This window comes from Balaenoptera physalus (genome assembly GCF_965194825.1).
Source record: "Balaenoptera physalus genome assembly, chromosome: 9".
NCBI classification, from domain to species: Eukaryota; Metazoa; Chordata; class Mammalia; order Artiodactyla; family Balaenopteridae; genus Balaenoptera; species Balaenoptera physalus.
Genome location: NC_138888.1, coordinates 12,095,047 through 12,115,663, shown reverse-complemented (window position 1 = coordinate 12,115,663; position 20,617 = coordinate 12,095,047). Strand labels below are relative to the sequence as shown.

The 20,617-nt window shown below is 42.9% G+C and overlaps 1 protein-coding gene and 1 long non-coding RNA gene across 8 annotated transcripts in view; one reads left to right on the top strand and one right to left on the bottom strand.

Moving 5' to 3' along the window:
* Window positions 1-20,617, bottom strand: part of LOC309667022 — a 398,987-nt gene that overhangs the window by 8,996 nt on the left and 369,374 nt on the right. The gene's annotated exons all lie outside the window — the stretch shown is intronic.
* Window positions 1-20,617, top strand: part of TIAM2 (TIAM Rac1 associated GEF 2) — a 262,449-nt gene that overhangs the window by 110,259 nt on the left and 131,573 nt on the right. For all 7 annotated transcript variants that reach the window (XM_082474392.1, XM_082474395.1, XM_082474389.1 and 4 more), the window contains one exon: window positions 15,211-15,306. The gene's annotated coding sequence lies outside the window, so the exon portion shown is untranslated. The remainder of the gene's footprint in view (window positions 1-15,210; window positions 15,307-20,617) is intronic.

The window sequence follows — 20,617 nt, the reverse complement described above, 5'->3', positions numbered from 1 at the left end:
TACCTGTATTATGAGTTTTGCCATCGTATGTGTTGTCTGCAGTTTGCTATCTGGACAATTACTTCCTTTGTAAAATGAAATTTGGCTTACTTTGGCTCTTTTAAAAAAAAATCCTATACCATGCAGTCAGTATTCATTGAAATATATATCTGGTAAGCATATCCTTCCTGACTCGAAGGCAGTTCCGCAGGAATTTCTTTATGATGGGTTAAACAGGGAAATGATAAATAGCTAAGGGCAAAAGGCCTTAAAAATATTAGGGCAAATTGATTGTCCTACTCTTTTAAAGGGCAATTTATGTTGGTATGATGATGCCCTGAGGTGTGGCTGGAGACTTAGTTCCCAGGAAAGCGCCTTTATTTATGTGTCTTCACTGCGGAGCCTTGTGGTTCAGCTTGGGCTTTGAACGTATAAGAAATATTTTCTGAACGTGTGCTTACGTATTATAGAAATGAATAGGGATGCCCTGGCTTTGTAGACAACTTCGGGACATGTCTGTATGGAATCTTCATCAAGATAAGGAGACACTTGAGCCGGAAAATAACTGGATTTATGGATGTTAGGAGGAAAGTGGAAGCAGCATTTCAGCGTGGATTTATTACCTTAGGACAACTATCTTCTGGGACTTGTCTGTGTTGATTAGTTTGTTCATTCAGCAAACACTCTGTGCTCATATAGTCTTTATCATGCCCTGTGTTAGGCAATGCTGAAGTAAGAACAGACTCACAGCAGAGTTTGTGCCCTAGTAAAACAGATGGGCATATGAGCAAAGAATTTGTGTAGTGTAGTAAGTGTTCGAACAGAGATTTGTAGAAGGTGCAGTGATATATCTGGAAGTAAAGATTTATTAGGATGTTAGCGAGGACATCTCAGAAGAACCACATAAGTTGGTTTGGAGAATGAGGAGAAATTTGCTGAGCAGTCAAAGCAGAGGGGAGCATTCTAGCCGCACAAAAGCCATGTAGGCACTGGAGAACACAGGATACCATGGGCTGTAAGGAGTTTGCATTGGAGGCTGGCCGGGCAGGAGCTGGAAGGGTCAGTTGAGTTTTGTGTGCCCTGAAAAGCAGTTTGGGATTTTTAGTTGTAAGGGATGGAGCGTCACAGGATCCGATTTGTGAATTTTCTTCTGGCTACTGGAGAAGAGATTTGTGGATGGAGGAAGGCCTGGGGGTATTCCTGTAGGAAACAAGAGGGTCATCTGGGGTATGCATGAACGCAGTGCAGCAGAGGAGAGGGAGGCATGTGAAAGAGACACTGAGGGAGCAGGAGGTCTACTGACACCTGGACGTGCAAACTGAGGGAAAGGCCAGGCAAGACTAGTGTAACTGATGGGGTTGCATCTTGTGAGAGTAGCCCACTGGAGGGACCGTTGCCCTGGCTTGGGTACCCAGAACCGGGTTACTTGGGTGCAGGGTAGGGTTGGAATAATGTATAAGTTTAGTTTGGGTCATCCTGATTTCGAGGTGGCACAACTAGTAGCTCTCTAAATGCATCTGGAGCTGAGAAGAGCCGTCTCCTCCATTTAAAGCTGGAGGAGGAGACTCACTTGCCATCAATGAGAGTGGAAGCCATGAAGTCACCAGAAAGAGAATATCGAAGGTGACAAGATGAGGACCAAGGCTGGGACTGAGGAACATCCAAGGAGGTGGGTGGAGGTGGAGGAGCTCAAGAAGGAGGCAGAGAATTGGTGGGGGGAGGGGAGTCAAGGAATCCAGCGGAGGACGGAGGGTCGAGAAGTTGCGTACAGAGTATTTCTCATAGATTCCGTGATAAATGAACAGTGTTCACTGAGGGGAAATGGTCTATAGTTAGCAAAATTCAAATCCATATTCCCTATTAGGAACTAAGTCTTTTTAGATGCCACTCATAAGTTGATATTTGTTATGTTTAAAATCTGTTATTAAAGTTTAGAAATTAAAAGACTTTAGAAAGACCCTGTATTAGACTGTATTATTATCCAGTTTTAGTTGTACCTGGTACTTTTCCTGTTTCAGATTGACTAAGTCCTTTTATAGAAGGGCCTGAGACTATATAGCCAAGTCCCACTTTGTATAATCGTGATATTATACAAATGTTTCCACTTCAGTTTGGCTTCTACTGGGACTCTGTGTACTGAACCTGGATTCCCAGAGCAAGAGGGTGAGGCTCAAGGTTACACCCGGTGTAGCAGCTGAGGAAAAATGAGAATTGAAGGGTGCCGGGTCTCTGCTCAGCAGTGAGCAACCCCACCTCCCCGTGATTAAAAGTCCACTGTAATTTCCACCTCAAAGGTAACATTTCCCTACCTGCAGTAAACACCCTTAGAAGAATTCTGAATCTTCCTACAGGGCAGTGTGGGAGTGCTTCCCAACAAATACTCATTAGCACCTTTCATCCCCAGAGATGAAAGATTTTCAGACATCAGTAATCCCTGCAAAATCCTTTGAGGCTGGTAGGTGCAAAATGCCAAGTGAGTCTGGACAGAGTGACACCTTAAGGGTGCTTTTCCCAAAGTGACTTGTTAGTTAGATCCACCTAGAACCAAAATACTGATTTTATCATCTGAAAGAAGACCCACGGCAGGTGCAGTCCTGTATTGACAATGCCATCATGATACCAGGTCCTACATAGATCCTATTAATTCACGCCTGATCAACAGCTGATATTATTGATTTGCCAATGTGGCTACAAGGGTTCTAACCAAAGCACGATGCCTAATGATAAACTTAGTCATGAGCGCCTCTCTGTATCAGAGTTAATTTACTTCCAAAGTTAGTCTTTTGTAAAATAGTTAATGTACCATGACTTTAAAATATCTGGATAAGGTTTAAGCATATTAATCTTATCTAATAAGTTGAGTGTATTGATAAGTTTCTTTAACATGTTTTTCAAATTATTATTATCAATGCGCCTTTAACAATTTTTTAAATCTTTATTGAAGTATAGTGATATACAATGTTGTGTTAGTTTCAGGTGTACAGCAAAGTGATTCAGTTGTACACATATACGTATCTATTCTTTCTTAGATTTTTATCCATTATAGGTTATTACAAGATATTGAATATAGTTCCCTGTGCTATACAGTAGGTCCTTGTTGGTACCAATACGCCTTTTCTTGTACGTTTATTAAGTTCTTCCTAAGGGACTAAGAGGCTGTTAGTTCTTAAACTGTCATTGAGGTACTTTCTGTCTTGAGAACTGATCCCAGTGCTATTTAAAATGTTATTAGAATCTCAGAGAATTGTCAGTAGAGCTGGAGATGGACCACCAATGTTGATCTCACGACCAGGGCCTGGGGGACTTGGAGGATGGAGTGCGTGGCTGGTAAAATGGTAGAGAAGGACTGGCTCTCAGAGCAGCTCTAGATAAGGATGCTAGAGCAGGTGCGGTTCTGGGCAAGGATAGCGGGGTGTCGGGGGGATACGGAGCCAGAACACACCGGATTGGGAATGTGATTCCAACTCCTCCAGATTGCTCTCTGCTCCTACTGTGGGATGGGAATGAGTGTAAGGTAGTAGTGGAGACTGGGTTGGATTAAATATTCAAGTTGTGTATAAAGTTAAAAAACCCTCTGGCTAATTCATACAGAAGATGAATTTCAAGAGCATGCTTAATGCCATAGAAATATTTTTTTAATGAAGTCAAGTTCTGTTACAGCAAAAAGATGAAAGGTAAGCTAAATAGAATATTGGCTTTTTTGTGTCACTACATTGGAACTAAAAAAAAAAAAAAAATCCAGCAACCAACTGTTGAAGAAAAACTTCATCTTTGTCTTTTTATTTTCGTTTCCTTGGGAGTTGAGGATATAATGACTCTACCTCTTCTTTCCTTGCCTAATATCACTTGGGAGTCCCTAAGTTTTCGAATGAAGTGAGAACAATACTTGACAAAGGAATCAGTATAAAATAACGGCAAAATGGGACTTCCCTGGTGGTGCAGTGGTTAAGACTCCGCCTGCCAATGCAGGGGACACGGGTTCGAGCCCTGGTCCGGGAAGATCCCACGTGCCGCGGAGCAACTGGGCCCATGAGCCACAACTACTGAACCTGCACTCTAGAGCCCGTGAGCCACAACTACTGAGCCCACGTGCCATAACTACTGGAGCCCGCACGCCTAGAGCCCGTGCTCCGCAACAAGAGAAACCACCACAATGAGAAGCCCACGCACCACAAGGAAGAGTAGCCCCTGCTCGCTGCAACTAGAGAAAGACCGTGCGCAGCAGTGAAGACCCAATGCAGCCAAAATAAATAAATAAAATAAAATAAACCATGATAACTGTAGGAAAAAAAAAATAATGGCAAAGGAGAGAATCTGGGTGATAGAGTTAGCGGGGACAGGGCAGACAGGACGCCTTAGGCATTAGGAGTGAGGTGGTAGACAAGGCTGGTAGGCATCCAGCAGTTTAGGTTTGAGCCAGAAGGAGTTATTAATAGCAGTTGGGTTGAGGTCTGAGGCATGGGTGGTAGAGTTCCTGTGGGTGGTCTAAGAGGTAGAAAGGGAATGGAACATCATTCATTATGGGCCCTAAAATTTTGACTCAAGTTATATTCCTAGACTGTCCCTGTAAGTGTATTTCACATTGTAAGAATCAATAAATGCGTAGGTCACTGTCCTGCCCCCACCCCCTCTCCATTTACAGCCATTTTCTAATTGACATCTTAGTTAGTCATCCTCATGAAAAACAGGTAATAAAATACCTGTGGGAAATATGTTGCTGATTCCATGCTGAAGTAATTAAAATTAAATGTCTGAAGTACTTTCAGTCTAAGGAAATTCTGTGATTATAGTTGTTTAGAGATGTACAAATCGTTTAGGTACAGTAACTGTAATTTGATGCTAATTGGACGCTCTGGTTTGGTCTCAGGAGAGAAGGTGGAGATTGATTGCTGAATGGTTGGCCGTAGGAAGAGCAAAATTAGGAACATAGCATAGCAAAGCCCTCGGTCACATCAGCCTACTGAGAACTTGAAATTCATATCCTTGCCCCCAAATTCTTTTTATTTTGCATACACAGAGTTCACATTTAATAAATTTGCCATGATTTATGCTCATTTCTCAACAATTCCCCTAGTTTATTTTACTTTGGGCCCAAAGGACCGGAAGCTGTTTATTCTACAACCTCCTAATGTGTGTTGATCACCTTTCATAGTGATGGGTAATTTTTTCTAAAGAACAGTGGTGCTATAGGGCTCAGCCTGATGCTAAACTCAGAAACAGATGTACAATTACCTGCCCATTCAGAAGGCTCCCTTGCTGGTCTGGGGTTGGAGGAGGCTTCAGTGCCCCAATTAATTTAATAACTCTTGATTTTGGAATATTATGAAAATAGTTTCAGAATATTACTATAGATATTGAAACACAATAATCTCCAAGTCAAATTGTGCCAATTTCCCAATTGACATTTTCCTTTTAATATTTAATTTACCCGCTTACTCAGTTCCTAGAGAAATATTTTTAAAAAAATGTTTTACAGTATTTGTTAGTAACGGACTTTGAAGTATTACTTGGTATTACTGAGTCATCTTGCTAGCCTTGTGCTTATTAAAAATAATGCAAAGTTTTTATTCGTGGCTGCTCCCTGTGGAAGAAAGCCTGCATTTCTTTCTACATCCCAGAAACCAGGACAAGAAGAGAGAATTAACATCTATTATTTAACATTTATTGACTCGGACTAAGCCCCATGTCAGGTAATTTAAAGATATTTTCTCATTTTGCTTTCACAACAGTCCCGGGAGGTGGGTGTCATCATCATTTCCATTTTGCATGGATGGAAATCAGGTTTAGAGAGGTGGATAAACGATCCAAAGTCAGCGATTGTCACGCGGTTTTCTCCTAACTCCTTACCGCATGCCCCAGCCTTGTTATGAATGAGCTCTCTTCTATTTTGCAGACACTTTAGGATTTCCTTGTTAATTTTCATCATTATGAACTACAGTTACTTTTCGCTCCATATTGATGAATGGTGCCGGGCTAGTGCCAGCGGGAGGGGCTCATGGATTGCTGGCGGGCACGTCTGCTTTTGCGGTCACCGTCTCATGGCAGGTTGCAGCCTGGGCTGGAGGGGCTCCGTCCTCATCCGCTTCTCTCTCTGCCTTCGCTCCATGCTGTGCTTCATCACACTTGATGCTTCTCTGTGTCTTATGTGGGTCTTGGGCTTCCTGGTCTCTCTGTCCTTCATCCATCCTGTCCTCCTTATGACAATGCAGGGCCTCCCCGGTTCCACATCCGAGTTGGACAGTTCTTCAAGGCCAGGTCCACAGGCAAGCCTGTCCTGCTCTGCCCAGCCCCGCGTCACATCCTTCTTGTCCGAGCTGCACCCCAGCTGCGCCCAGTGATGCTCTGGTGGGCATCACCCCTGGGCCGTCTTTCTTGATCCCAGCCTGTCTCATCTGTGGATGCAGGGTCTGCCTTTATCTTTGGAAATAGATGCCCTGCAACCTCCAAACTTTTTTTTAAAAGTTCTGTAGTTTGTTTCGTTGTAGAGGTTTTTTGTTTGTTTTTGTTTTGTTAGGTGTGTTTTCTTCTCCTTTTAGGCTGGACTCAAATCCTCTTGCTCTAGTTTGGCTTGATGATCTGAGTGGTGTTGCTACTGAGAATGCCTGTTTTGGATAGATTTAATGGATTTTGTTTTGTTTTGGTGGTTTTTCTTTTTTCTTTTTTTTTAAAACCAAGGGAAGTTTCTGGCATTCTTCACAGTGCCATCTTGCTCCCATCCCACATGCCCAGTTTTTCCTGCTTCTTTATATAATGTATAATGTCTTTGCTGTCTTATCTCCCTTGCTAACTCTAGGCCCTTTGATAAGCGGTGCCCGGTCTGAGTCATCTTTGGTTCATTCATGGTGCCCAGCGTCACACTTTGCTGTTAACTGGGACTTAAATGTTACTAAATTAAAATGAGTTATTTGTCGGCTACAGTCAGTACAGCCGGAGATTCAGATATACGTAGTGTGAAACCATAGGCTGCATTTTATGGATCCTACTGTTTGCTTTGTTCAGAAGGTTTCTGATGTTGGTTTACTTCTTGGGTCATTACATTTCATTCCTGTAATAATGGAATGAAATAGCCATAGCTGTTTAACCACTGGGGACTCTCACGTGTGCTTCGTTTTGCAAAATTAATTGATGAATCAAAAACTAAAGCAGCCTTCTGTCAAGTGTTTTTCTCACCTTTCAGAAAGGCTTCATCACCTATACTGTGGCTGTCACTTTTTTGTATTTGTTTGCATTGTGCGAAACCTTATCTCCGATTTCCATACCAGTGACACAGAATCACTAGAGCCTTCTCTGTGAGTTGGTACCTCTTTATTTCACGTGTACTGTTTGTCAGTGGGAGGACATTAAGACATTTATGAAAGGTGTTCAAAAGAGAATTTACTGTAAAACCTACACATTCTTTATTTCTGGAAGTAAAAGTATACATCTTTGTGGGCAAGGTGTATATAGCCCACGTTTTCTTTTTCCTAAATATTTGACTTTAGGGACTTCCCTGGTGGTCCAGTGGTTAAGAATCCGTCTAGCAATGCAGGGGATGCCGGTTTGATCCCTGGTCAAGGAACTAAGATCCCACTTACTGCAGGGCAACTAAGCCCGCGTGCCACAACTAGAGAGTCCGAGTGCCGCAACTGCAGAGACCCTGTGCTCTGCAGCCCGTGTGCCACAACTAGAGAGAAGCCTGTGCACCGCAACAAAGAACCCACACACTGCAATGAAAGATCCCGCGTGCCGCAACTAAGACCTGATGCAGCCAAAAATAATAATAATAATAAAAATAAATAAATATTTTAAAAAGACCTCTCACGCTCAATAATATAAAAAAAAACATTAAAAAAAATTTGAGTTTAAACAGAAGTTTAGGTAAAAACAACGTGACTTCTTCAAGTGTCAAGTGTGGCATCTTTTAGATTATAGTGACATTAACATGCTATGTAGTGTGTTGCTGTCAAGTATCATCTGAGATAATGTTTTACTCCCTGAACAACATCTTCAGCCTTGAGGATGAACCTGTGAGATGTCACCTGAGGGCAGGAGAACAGCTAAAGAAGTCTTGAAACGAGTCTTGCTTGGGATGAATTTGGTGCTTTTCTGGCAGGTTCTACGGCATGAACTTTCTCAGCGAAGCTCATGACTCTGAGATCATTGTTTCCTGGAGGTCCACAGGGACGGGGCCAGTCAGAAAATATTCCTTTGTCCATTGAAGCATTAGCTTGTGCTCTGTTTCCAGGAAGGAAAAGTGTGGCAGATTTGTAAAAGTTCAGGAGGCCGAACTATTTTAGTCATCATTTGGTGGCAGCCTGTGATATTAAAGCATTCAAGGACAGATCGTTCCATAGTCTACTTAAATTCAGGGATTCTTGAATCACCTTGCCACCGTGTGCCATTTTCAGGTGCATGCCCTTTCTAGTTTATTTCCTATTTTAAGGTCAGTAGACCCTTTCACTTTTTTTCTCCCTTTCACTAAAGGAGCATTTAAATCCATATTGTAGGGTAACTTCTACACGTGTTTTCTGTTGTTCATGCCACCTGTTTTTTAAATACAATTTTTAGAGGTTGCACTCCATTTAGTTATTACAAAATATTGGCTATATTCCCCACATTGTACAATACGACCTTGTAGCGTGTCTTATACCCAGTAGTTTGTATGTCCCATTCCTCCTCCCCTGTATTGCCTCCCCCGAGTGGTAACCACTAGTTTGTTCCCTATATCTGTGATCATGCCACCTTTTTTAAGCTATTGTGTTGTGCTGATTTGTTAATTTAATAGTTATTCAATGGTACCTCATTTGATCTCATTTATTTCCTTCTTTCATCCCTATGCTTCTTCAGTTACTGTAAAGGAACTCATTCTAAGGATGGGATAAAGGAAATGATGATATTGTACAAATGTAAGCTGTTCTTGTAAGAAATGAATGGATGTCATTTCCTTCCGTCATTCCTTTAGCTATTAAATGGGATATTTTGCCTGTTATCCATATAAAGGTGGGGCCTTAGCATGCTTAGCTTGTGTTGGTAACCAAGTAGGAGGGAGAACATGATGGATGGCTAGGGATGTAAAAAGACGGTTAACGGAGGCCCTGCTGCTTTTTTTTTTAAACACACCCCCCACGCCCCAACCTCCACATACAAACATTCTGTTTTGTTTGTTGATGAGTCATCCTCTGCCTTTCTTCTCTCGCCTCTCTTCTTCAGGAGGTGCTAGGGATGATGATAGGATGGTTCTGAGTGTTGATAGGGCTGGAAGAAGTAGAGGTGGGCGGGACAATTATTTCTCAGGAGAGAGCAAGAGGGAAGCAGGTATCTCCTGCCATGATCATCCAGGTGGTCTCTGCCCCACATAGTTTTGAGTTTCTTATGTCCGAGGTGGTTGCCTGACTCATTTCTGTTTTCCGCAGGCCCGAGGCTGTGTCATAAATGGTTTGCGAGCCTGCCCTGATGCTGCATGTGTGTGATTCGTGGTGCACAGATGCTGTGGTTTTGGAAGTGATTAGGAACTACTACATTGCCGTTATCTCACGAAGAAAGTCACTCGCTGAGTGTCAGTCAACTGGATGAGGCTCATCTCTTCGTCTAGAAGCCAAAATTCGGTGGTGGCTTTAAGACGTCAGTGCTAAATCAGTTCCTCTTGTCTTGGCCAGGGATGGGCTAGGATGCTTAGCAATGTCTTCTCTTGCTGCCACCCCTGTGCTTCCACAGCACCTGCCCCTCTGGACTGTAATCGTCTCCACGCTGTGTTGTGACTGATGGCTTGTTTATTTACAGGCTGGACCAGGCTGTCCGCAGGCTTCTGATCACCATCGTGTTCCCAACACTTAGCGTAGTACCTGGAACACAATAGACGTTCAACAGATACTTCTTTTTTTTTTTTTTTAATACTTATTTACTTTTTATTTATTTTTTTGGCTGCGTCAGGTCTTAGTTGCAGCACACGAGATCTTTTCGTTGCAGCGCGTGGGCTTCCGTCTCGTTGAGGTGCGTGAGCTCAGTAGTTGTGGCGCGAGGGCTTAGTTGCCCCGCGGCAGGTGGGATCTTAGTTCCTCGACCAGGGATCGAACCCTCATCCCCTGCGCTGGAAGGCAGATTCTTTACCACTGGACCACCAGGGAAGTCCCTCAACAGATACTTCTTGAATTGAATTAACTGAATAAATGACCTGCACGTAGTCATTCAAGGTATAACGCGCCTACTTTTGCATCCTCGAATTTTCTCTCTGGATACATGAACTTTGTGGGAATCCCAGGGAACACTTACTCTAAACAGAGGCCAGATTGGCTGACAGGTTCACCAGCCCAGGGGATACAGTGGCCCAAATGGATACGCCCCGTCCTGCTTCCAGCTGTTGTTTTGTTTTTGTTTCTGTTCTGGTGTTTCATATGAGCTGTTTTATAAATAACAAGGGCCTTGCTGTGACTTGGTTCGTAGTAAGCCGTGAATGCTGTGCTCCATGGGTCCAGAAGTCTGCTCTTGGGGGACGGTAGACCGAAACTGCCTATTTTCATTGTAATCAATCACCCCTTTGTCAGGAGGGCAGATTCTCTAACATGCTATAGTCTCCTCGGCTGCTGTACCGTCGTCTTTTGTTAAGGGCGGCATCTGATTCCATGAGTTCTTTGTGCAGGAACAGTGTGTTAGTGTCAGTGTGAGAAGCTGGTGAAAATTGTCATTTAATGAAGGCATCCAGCACATGCCTCCTCCCACCTTGGAGCAGGTGTCTCAGAGGTGTTTGTTCATCGTGTCTCTGAAATCACTACGGGCCCGAGAGACAGAGGTACGAAATAATCCACCTGTGGATGGAGATGCTGGCGGGCTCCGTCAGGTGGCGCAGACCTGGGTCACATGAGGGGTTCATGGAGACAGGAGTTCCGTTTACTCCTAGCCCCTTTCTGGCTCCTGGAACACCTCCCACTTGCTGTATTGTTTTACTACAAACACTGGGTTGAGTCTCTGAATTGCTAAGATGCCTCGCTGATAGAGCGAGGCTAAAGGAAACCCAGAAACTTGAAGACATGTTTTTAGTCAGAGAGATGGTAGTTACAGAGGGGATTTAATCTGAAGAAGGCGTGAATTTTAAAGAGATTTCTCAGCGGGGAATGCATTCTTCTTACCTAGTTGGGTAGCGAGCAGCCTATTTTCAAGGCATGGTGAAGTAGTAATTTATCTTTCTCTTCCCCAGCACTTTCTCCTTGACCTGGTTGGCCCAGCAGTGAAAGTTTTATAAACACTGGGCGCTGGGAACTTAGGCCGGGGCTTGACCACAGACTTCTAGATTGATGAATGTTGTAGCCTTTCTTTAGGTGTGGCCCCTTTTTTTTTTTTTTTTAACTGTTATGTAGCTGAGGGTTCAACTACATTCAGCCTTTAGGGAAGGCATGGGGGCAGCTTTTCATCGCAAAACTCAAGAGAAAAATGTAAGCTGTGTTCATGAACTAAAATGATATCATGGTGACAAGCAGGCAGCTCAGGGGCTTTAGGATGGCAGGTTTCCACACTGAAAAGCGCATGAGTGAAATCTGTTGATGGATGATTTTGTCTACACAGGCTACCTACGTGCTGTCATAGATATAAGCATACTCTTTGTGTAACTAATAATGTAGAATCACTAGAGGTTTACGGTAGATGTAGTTTACCCAGCATTGCCTTGAATCACATAGACGTTACACACAGGGCCCTCTTAGACCTTTCTGGAGTTGCAGGAGATTGCAGTACCTGTCCCATTGTTGAATTACCTTAAAACATGGCTCTAGATGGCAGCTAAATCCAGTCTGTTGAGAGAATATATGCTTATTGAAGCTAGTCCATCCAACTAGATGAAAGCTAATTGTTCATGTGGCTCCAGAATACATACAGAGAGTGGAAAAGGTCAGGAAGGGAACACTGGGATCCAAGGAAGAGCACTTGGGCAACCGCTCATTTGTCACTATGACAAAACCATTGTCATCTGTTCTGGGACCAGAGCCAAGGTCGTTGTTCGGTGATCTGAGTTCCAGTCCAAGTTCTTTCCCACTCTATGTGGCAGGTCTGATTTATCCTTTCTAGGCTTCCCTTTCTTCATCTGCAAAATGAACAGGGTTTAAGCTGATGTACTATAAACTTCTGTAATCCTGCCTAAAATCATTTTAGTCCAAAATGATTAGTAATTATATTAATCAGGATATCCAGAGAATCAGAACCAACTGGAGCCTGCCTCTTCCTTCCTTCCTTCCTTCCTTCCTTCCTTCCTTCCTTCCTTCCTTCCTTCCTTCCTTCCATCCATCCATCCATCCATCCATCAAGAGATTTTGAGGAACTGTTTCACGTGATTGGGGTGTGGGGCGGCTAGCAAGTCCGAAATCCATAGGGCAGGCCAGCAGTCTGGAAATTCAGGCAAAAGTTGATGTTGCAGCCTTGAGTCCAAGTTCTGCATGACGGGCAGCTGGGAACCCAGGCAGGGTTTTTACATTGCCATCTGGAGGCAGAATTCCTTCTTTGGAAAACTTCCGTCTTTGCTTTAATGTCTTCAGCCGACTTTCTGAGGCCCACCTACATTATGGAGGATAGTCTGCTTCACCCAAAGTCTACTGATTTCAATGTTAATTCCACCTAAAAAGGGCCTTTACAGCAACATCTAGACTGGTGTTTGACCAAACATCTGGGCACCATAGCCTAGTTGAGTTGACACATAACGTTAACTCTCACAGTAGTTAAGCTGTAAACTCTTTATTTGGAATTTAAGTCATGGTGATGGGAGGGAAAAGAAGGCTAGTCTAAAATTAAATCATGCTGTCTTAGCAGTTTAAGGCATCAATTCTTCCATCGATCCATTTGGCATATGATTATTAAGCACCCATGTGTAAGGCACTGTGCTTGACATCAGGAATACAAAGATAAGATAAGCCCTTTACATTCAAAGTAATCAACATCTACTTTAGAAGTAGACAAGTGAAAAAGAAATGATTGCAACATGGCTGCCTTTCTTAGCGTAGTGAGGTGAAGGAGGGGAGTATAACACTTCATGTCTTGGCGGGAGGAAAGTAGGAGATCAGGGACGGCTTCATGGAAGAGGAGATAAGTGTGGCAGGTGTTATATTTTATAGTTTCTTGGTTAGGAAATAACCATCTGTCAGGCCATCAGTAAGATATGGTAATTTTTGGCCTTTAAAAATTGTCAGTATAATGTATTTAGATAGAGTTCATCAAAGCTTGTTTAATTTTCCATTCTTTTCAGAAATATTTTCTTGTCCATACTGGGTTAATTACAAAGAGAATTCAAAATTTATGTCTCTTTAGGATTTATCTTATAAGGCAGGCATTTTAGACCAAACATATCTATTATTTAGCTTTCTAAAAATTTTCTCTGAACCAGTTATGTCACCTTGGGCAAATCAGTCTACCTCTTTAAGCTTTAAATTCTCCCTTTTAGAGAGAGGGAGTGGGTTGATTTTTAAAGGTCCGCCCATAGGCTATTCTATGATCTCTAAATGAAAATCGTTATCGCCACTGTTCCTGGTTATATAGGTGTATTTCTGTAGCGTGAATCATTGATAACCACACCTTTCCCAATAGCTACGGTTTACAATGGAAGTACTTTATCGCCACTTTGAGTATTTCACATTTTTCAACCCCTTTATTAAGTATTTTATGTGCACTATCCTATTAAGTAGGTAGAATAAGTCCGCAAAATAGATATCATTTCCATTTTATAGTTGAAGAAACCAGAGGCTCAGACAATTTAAATAATGTCACTCAGGTGGTAGTGGGGGAGCTGGGGGTTGAACTCTGATCCTTTGGCTCCAAAGTCCGCGTTCTTCATCAAGGATTGTGAGCTGTGAGCCGCATACGCAGTTATTCCCACAGCGTAGCGTCTTGTGTCCACAGCAGAGTTGAGATGATGCTTTGTAAAAAGACACGTCTCCTCCTGGAACTAACACAGTGTTGTAAATCAACTATATAGTTCACTTAAAAAAAAGAGAGAAAGTCTCATTCTCTGAAAGCAATCCCTGTAACTTTTTGTTTTCAATTTTTTTTTTAATTTATTTTTGGATGCATTGGGTCTTCATTGCTGCACGTGGGCTCTTCTCTAGTTGCGGCGAGCGGGAGCTACTCTTTGTTGCGGTGCGCGGGCTTCTCATTGCAGTGGCTTCTCTCGTTGTGGAGCACGGGCTGTAGGCACATGGGCTTCAGTAGTTGCGGGCTTATTTGCTCCGCGGCACGTGGTATCTTCCCGGACCAGGGCTCGAACCCGTGTCCCCTGCATTGGTAGGCAGATTCTTAACCACTGCGCCACCAGGGAAGTCCCAATCCCTGTAACATTTTAAACAGTGAAAGAAAACAGAGGTACTTTTTGGTATGTTGACCAACAGGGCCATGAGTTTTAATATGTCCCTGGGCAGCGTTTCAGACATACGAGGAAAGTATTATTCTCCATAATATTCTCCATAATATGAGAGGACCCAGAAGCCACCTGCTTAATTAGTAACGAAACTCTGGTCCTTTGACTCCGCTCCCTTGCATGTGGGTTCTGCCCCACACCCTGTGATAACTGCTCTCGACACGCTGGTTCTTAGAAGGGTCTTGGCTGGTCCCTCTGTCTGGGGGATCATTTCCATAATTTCGAAATAGCATTCAGATCTCAGCCTAGTTGCCGTCTCAGGGGCCATTTCTTGACCTTCCAGTGTAAATTAGATGCTTGTCACTCAGTAGCTCATCAACCTGTTGTATGTCTCTGCATTGCAAGTATCACTCTAGGATATTTTTCTCATTTGTTTATTTACCTGTTTGTTTGACTGCTTCCTCCCATTTGAATAAAGCTCAGTGAGAGCAGAGGCTTTCGCTCTTATTTATTGCTGTATCCTCGGAGGGTGGAATAGTGGCTTGATAACAGTAGGCTTGTTCTATTTAACCATCCATCTATCTATCTCCCCCACTTCCCTTCCTCTTCCCCCCTCCATCGTTTCTCTTTCCTTCCCTCCCCTCCCTTTTTCCTTCCCTCCCTCCATGTATCTATCGATAAAATGGCTTGGCCGTATAAAGTTATAGCGTGAAGCAGTAAATCTGCTTCTCCAATTAGGATGTGGGAAGACCCTCACATTTCCTTTAGAGTTAATCACTTAGCGCTGAATTTTTCTCTTAGATGCTCCCTTTTTGTATCAAGCCCAAGATAGGGCAGAATGCTGAGAAACTGAGCTTTAGTTATAAAATTCTGGTTTTTGAAAAATTGTTTCTCACCACCTCTGCGTTTTTGTTTTCTCTTGCCAGGGCTTTGTGCTTGAACTACAGACACCTCTTCAGCCAGCTCATTCCGGATGAATGGATGAATGATTACACCAAGTGTGGTCCACACTTCCTCTGGGGGTAAGTTCGAGGCACTTGTACATCTCAAAGGCGATAATGTCTGGCAGTTTGTATTTATGTGTCTGTTTCCCACGTAGCTCTGTTAATTGCTCTTTGTATGCGGACCTGAGTGGGGAAAGGTGGCGTGGGTTCCTCAGGTGCTGGTCTGAGGGTCCTGCAGGCAGCGGGCGCCCAATCTGAGGGGCTTATTACAAATGCCCTGTAATTTGATACGCCGGCTAACCCTCTCTATGTGGGAGAGCATATGTCCATCTTCTCTGGGAGCTTAGGTGGAGAAGTTGCAGCCTGGGAAGTGTTCATTTCCTTTTCTGTAGATGTCAAATACTGATAGGCATGTACCTGAACTCCAAGCCAACTAGGACCTCCTGCTGAAGAACAAACTAGAGTCTGTCATTTCTAGTTGCAGTGGTAAGATCAGGACAGCTCAGGAGACTCAGACACTAGGAAACCACCGAGGAAAGGTAAGGCTCCAACTCCAACGTGAAGCCTGTTTCATTCTGACTGAGGCGTCTTACTGGTAGATGTGTTGGTCATTGCAGGGTAAGTGCTACAGCAGGAAAGCTGAGCAGTTCCCAAAGCAGTGTTTGGAATGGTTGCAAGTAATTCCCTGGAAGCGTTTGCCGTGTCTGCAGTCCATGCTTGCTTTGGTGAAGCACACAGACACGGGCAGAAGCTCTCCAGGCTGCAATGCATCTCATCTTTCCTGGGCCGCTTTGCGCCCTTTGGATCTCAACTCAGGGAGCTGCCTCTCGAGCACCCAATCTGAGGTGGCCACCCAGCCACCTGCTACACTATCACTCTATTTTATTTTACTTTTATTTTTATTAAAAAAATTTTTTTTAATTGAAGTAGAGTTGATTTACAATGTGGTGTTAGTTTCAGGTGTACAGCAGTGATTCAGTTTTTTAGGTACATATATATACTTTTTAAGATTCTTTTTCATTTTGGGTTATTCTAAGATGTTGAATACGTTCCCTGTGCTGTGCAGTAGGCCCTTGTCGGTTATCTATTTTATATGTAGTAGAGTGTGTACCTCTCACTCCCAAACTCCTAGTTTACCACCCGCCCGCCTCCCCACCCAGCCCCTTTGCCCTTTGGAAACCATAAGATTGTTCTCTATGCCTGTGAGTCTGTTTCTGTTTTGCAAATAAGTTCATTGATGTCGTTTTTTAGATTCCACAAGTAAGTGATATCATATGAGGTTTATCTTTCTCTGTCTGACATCACTTAATATGATCATCTCTAGGTCCATTCATGTTGCTGCAAATGGCATTATTTTATTCTTTTTTATGGCTGAGTAATATTCCATTTTGTGTGTGTGTCTGTGTGTGTGTGTGTACACACACACACACACCCCATGTCTCCTTTATCCATTCATCTGTCGACGGATACTTAGGTCATTTCCATGTCACGGCTATTGTAAATAAATAGTACTGCTATGAACATTAGGGTGCATGTATCTATTCAAATTAGAGTTTTCATCTTTTCTGGATATATGCCTGGGGTGGGGTTGCCGGATCATATGGTAGCTCTATTTTTAGTTTTTTAATGAGCCTCCATACTGTTCTCCATAGTGGCTGCACCAATTTACATTCCCACCAACAGACATCACTCTATTTTAATTCTCTGAAAAGTGCTTGTCCCTACCTGACAGTTTTCTCCTTCCTGTACTTATTTATTGGCTTGTTGTCTAGACCACTGTCACTGGAGCAGAAGTTCCAAGAGCTCAGGACACGTGTCTGTCTTGTTCCTCACGTGGCTCCACAGCCAGAACGGTGTCTGTTGCACCACAGATATTGTTTGACTAAACATATAATGAGTTCAGCAGCTAAGTGAAGCTCACTGTGTAAGTTGTCAGTGTCATGTGGTGAGAAATTTGTTCGTTCTGGAGGAGATTTTGAAGACTCAATTTGCCTAGTTAACTGTTTTAAAAATGTGAATTGTTCCCTCATAGAATTATCATGTTTAACATGATGTTCCCTGTAAGCAGGATGTTTTCTAACATTTCTGGGTTTATTTGTAAATATAGCACATATTAAAGTTACACATCTTGATGGTCTTTGGTAACCTTTGTGTTGACTGCCCTTTATATCATCTACATTAGAATATTCAGAAGGAATATCCAATTAGCCTTGGAGAGGTGTTTCATTTATGTTTCCATGAAGTTCAAAAACCATGACTGAAAGACACCTGTTTGAAACATCTAAAGTCTAGATTTTTGGGGAGTCGGACTGCCTGTGTTCTTTGACTCCTGTCTCTGACATTTCCTGGCTCAGTTTCTTCTTCTGTAAAACAGGAGTAAGAAAAGCATTTTTCTCATTGAGTGTGATTAAGTATGTTCATACACATGTTATATGAATTTCTATTTTATTTAGTATATACTTGGATTTTTATATATGAAATACATTAACTAGGTTTTTAAAATAAGGTATTTGGATACTGTTTATCAAGTGGTGACCCACTTTGAGAATTTGTTTTTGCGTTAATGTGGATGAAAACAGCAGTCCATTCCTGAGATCACCAGAAAGAATAGACTAGCTTATAATTATTTATCGTTTTAATAAGTTATAACGAGAAAGCATTGTAGGTTTTCCATAAGTATAGCAATGCTGTTGTCTCTTTGGTATCAGACAGACTATTTGAGTTTTTCGGTTGTACTATTGGGTTGGCCAAACAGTTCGTTCGGGTTTTTCTGTAACATTTTATAGAAAGGATGTTATGAACGAACTTTTTGGCCAACCCAATAGTTTTGTGGCCTTCAGCAAATTACTTGACTTAGTTTCTTCACCTGCCAAGTAGTGATAATAATACAAATCAAAGAGGATTGCTGTGAGAATCAAATATAAAATATTAAAATATAGGTAATGCTCCTGGCACAGTGCTGTCTAATGCTTGGTTTCCTTCTTCCTTGCCTTCCAGACCTTAGGTTTAAGGCTACTGATAACCAGAGGAGGGTGATCAGGGTTAGAAATGTTTGGAAATAGTGTCCTACTGCTCATGATGGAGAGAATAGAATACTCAGTGTCGAAGGCAGTACGCTTAGTAGGGAATGTGCTACCCACCCTTCACTCGTAAGGGGAGCAGGGCCAGTGGGGCGCACTTGATCAGCTTCTGAGGAACCACTAGGACCAGTGAGTAGCAGCAGGAGGAAGCCACTTTGGGTTTCATGTAAGGAGGGACTTTCTCAGGAGCTGTGGGAAAGTGAGAGGGGTGACCCTGCGTGGTAATGAACTTCCGGGCAGATGTGGTGTCCCGAGGCTCGTTGGCTGCAGATCAAGAGTTCCGTAGAAAGGATTCCTCCACTCACCAGGAAGGTGGGTGCCGTGGCCTGTATGGTCGTTTATGATGCCCCCTCTGTAGATGTGGCCCCCTCTGCAAAATCAGTCCTGCCCATCTGGGTGTCTTGGCCAAGTTGCTTGTGCAGAGATGGATGGGGACCCAGGATTTAGCCTCCCCCAGACAGGGAGCTGGGACTGCTGGTTGTTTCCTTTGAAAATGTTTTTCAGGATTTGAAATTTTCCTGTTTGCGGCGTATCGTTTACATCCGAGGTTGCAAACTGGTTGGCTTCTGGCTGGTTCTGGGCTGTGGATAAGCTTTGATGGGTTTGCAAAATATGTCCCTGACAAGTGTTTTCAGGATATTTAAATTAGTTGCCTACCTTTAAAAATGGAAAAGTTTACCTAAAAGGAGCAGTTTCAGTGTTTTTAAGAAGGTGGTTCAGCTGGCAGCATTCCCCAGGGTTCTGCATTCCTGGGGCGGTAAGGGGGGGGGGGCGGCCGGCAGCCCTTTGGGCCGGGTCATCGTGGGCTGCTTTGCCACAGTCCTCACCGCGCACGCAGTCTCCCCGACGCTGAGTGTCAGCTGCCATGATTGACACTGAAAATGAAATGAGTGTTTCATTTACTTAAGTTGTTTTACTTCTGGTAGAATTAGGAGAAAAGTGAAAAGGTTCAGTCTACTTCTGTATCAGTAGTGGAAAAACGAAAGATATTTCTGTAGAGTTTCATATTTAAAAAACAAAAACAGAACAGAGCATTTTGGTGTGTGCTGAAGAATACGTGCACGCGTTTCATTTACAAACAAATGGTTTCTGTTTCTTAAGCACGCAGCACGCAGGCCTGCTTGATTCATACATTTTAAACAGCCCAGGAGGTATGAGACTGATCCCTCCTCTGGATAGTAAAATTTTCCTTCTGTGTTCAGAGACCACTCTTTTGCTTTTATTTTAGGCCATTTCTTCTCTTTCAGCAGCAAACTCCCTTGCCTTCCTTAAGATCAATTGTTGGGTCTCCTGCCCGGTGGGCTGGCAACAGTCTGTAATTTGCACACTCATGGGGACTCTGGAACTAGGTTCCTTTCTGCCTTCTCCACTGGAGCCCCAATGTTCCCTAGACTTTGTGGCACCAAAGAGGGCCTGTGGCCTCATTTATCCTGAGTGGGGTGACCAAGAGAGCTGTGCTCTGGGCTCCCTCAGGCACAAGACTGAAGCCTTAGGACTCTCTAACATGTGCATTTAATTTTTAGTGAAAAACATAATCTGGTGTTGTCTGTTTGTTCTGTTTTACAAGGTGGTTCTGGCTTCATGGTGAAGATAAACTAAAAGGGATGGAGAGAGCAGGGAAGAACCGTGAACATTGACTTCGGTTGTTTTGGAGGGTGATTGGGTGGAAGAGGGGGGTAGGATGTGTGTGGATAATGACAGAAAGACTGAACTTAATTAGTGGAATTTTTAGGATGGCTGATCTAAAGGCCGGGGAAGGAGTTCTTGTCTATCAGTTGGTTACTTCACAGTGGAATGTGCTCCCTAATAGAGCTGTGAACTTTCCATCACTCCACGTATTTAGGGAGAAGAGATGGGCCCATCTGTCAGGGTACTGGAGGCGGTTCTCAAATTAGAAGCAGGACCAGGCTCGATAGATGACCTGCACGGTCTCTTCAAAAACTCAGATTCAGTTATTCTCTGAATTAAACTGATTAGGAACCTTTCAGCTAAAACAGTTTCACTTCAGTCCCTAAAAAGAAAATATTGTGAGTGGAGTGAGAGACAGAATATAACGCTTCTTAATTACATTTAGTTCTGGGCAGATTACTTGTACTTTTCTTAAATATTCTGATATAACCCTTCAAAAATGTAAACAGATGTGTCTAGTGGTTAATATTTATAAGCCAGGATTTTGCAAGCATCATTCCTAAATGATTATTTTCTACTAAATTTTTTTATTTTACCTTAGCTGAAGCTCATTTTGTAGTTTTATTTTTGTTAGCATGATTATTAATACAGATTTTGTCATTTATATAAAAATTTTACCT